Source organism: Nannospalax galili, unplaced genomic scaffold (assembly GCF_000622305.1).
Source record: "Nannospalax galili isolate Female #2095 unplaced genomic scaffold, S.galili_v1.0 scaffold50, whole genome shotgun sequence".
NCBI lineage: Eukaryota > Metazoa > Chordata > Mammalia > Rodentia > Spalacidae > Nannospalax > Nannospalax galili.
In genome coordinates, this window is record NW_008328749.1 from 2,702,479 (window position 1) to 2,704,339 (window position 1,861).

Sequence of the window (1,861 nt, forward strand, 5' to 3'; positions counted from 1 at the left end):
GTATGAGTGTTATGCCTGCATATAGGTAAGCACACTAGTGTCATGCATTGGCCAGGGAGGACAGAAGTGGCTGTCAGATTACCTGGAACTGGAATTACAGACAGTTGTAAACTTCCATGTGGGTACTGGGGTTCAAACCTGGGTCTTCTGCAAGAACAGTCAGTGTTCTTAACCACTGAACCATCTCTTCAAGCCTCTTTTGGTTACTATTTTTATATGGGTCCAAGCTGTTGATGACCCTTAGTTGCCTGCATGGAAACTTCTTTCAGTATGAAAGTTGGTCAAGAGGAATGAAGCTTCCAGCATATTATTTCTCTTGTCAGAGCAAGAGCCAGGAAAATGGAAGAGTAAGCACAGAGATAAAGGGAAAGAAAAAGCCCAAGACAGGGAAACAGTAGGAAACAGATGTTACCAATGAGGAAATGGGGAAAACGGGGCTATTCAACTGGGAAGGCAGAAGAGAGGTACATACAAGGAAGCATGGGAGGTAAGGGGAAGAAGGAACTCAAGAGGCTGGGGAGACATAAATTGGGGAGGGAGGAGGGAGGTTGGACAGGGAGAGAAACAGGAGAGAGAAATAGAGCTTAGGGAGCATAAAAACTCAGAAATAAATTTATTAACTAAATTCAACCCCCCCTGAAAAATACACATTAAATATCTGAACATGAATGAAAGTGTCTACCTGAAGGCTGAGGTCAAAGGAACACAGTACCAGGTAGGAGAAAACTCCCTCTGAGTTGTTGGTCACGGTGAGCCAACAGACTCCATAGCATTATAGACTGTTGCCTTAGCCCTTTATTTACCCTCCAAGAACATGAAAGTTAAGAGCCAAATACTGATGATATGACATATTTCAGACATAGTACTTGAAGCAATGGATCTGGAACTAATCTGGATGCCTTCTCCCTGAAGACTAGCACTTAAAATTTAAGAGGATACTATGCAAGCTGTTAAAAGGGAAAAATCAATCAATGTTCCAAGCCATATCCAAAGCCAAATAACCACAATAACCCACACACCAAACTATTTCTATTAGTGCAGTAGTGAACCCTTTATGTAGGTGGTAATCAACAACTATCTAGCTGGACTTAAAGCCCTCTAAACGGGAGGGAAGTCATAGATAGCACTGTAAATATAGCCAAATGCACTTGGCAGAAGACGTTATAGATCTCTGAGATCCTAAATATGGATTCCTATAATTACAGTCAAGAGTACAGTACACTGCTCATCAGATGGAGGCTGTTGCAAAGTTCCACAACTGGTCACACATAGAGAATATATATTTGAAAGATGCCCAGTCCTAAATGACACATCTACAGTTGAACCTCTATGCCTGACCCGTGAAATATAGGTAAACAGGGCACACAGAGAAGACTAATACATCTCTCAACTCTCAGCAGCAAAGCTTCCTCAAACAACAGAGTGTGATACACATAGAAGGCCACACCTAGTTAAGTTTTGGAGAAAAGGAGAGTACAGTGTTCATGTAGTAAACCTTACCCACCATCAGCTCAGGGACCATTGTGGAAGGGAGGGGCAAAAGAATGTAAGAGCCAGGGCTGGTGCATTAGCATAAGCAAACAGAGGCTTTCAGACCGCTGGGAAATGGTTCATATGACCTTGCTTCAATGGTGACAGCACGCACAAGATCCATGCCAACTCAACCAGACAAAAATCCAGGAAAGAATGAAGGAAACGGCAGCAGACCTCAAATTTTGCAGTAGAACTATTGGCAACTGATTACTGCTGGGTGAGGGAGAGTAGATTTTATTTAAGGGAGTGATTCTACATCGGCTAACTATACTCCTGTGGATGAACTTGCATGGAGAAACATCTGGACTGAATTGGAATATATATATAT

The 1,861-nt window shown here is 42.3% G+C and overlaps 1 protein-coding gene across 1 annotated transcript in view; it reads right to left on the reverse strand.

Annotated features, from left to right (window-relative positions):
* The window catches only part of LOC103731173 (UDP-glucuronosyltransferase 2B1-like), a 17,681-nt gene that overhangs the window by 13,074 nt on the left and 2,746 nt on the right, over window positions 1-1,861 (reverse strand). The window lies entirely within an intron of this gene.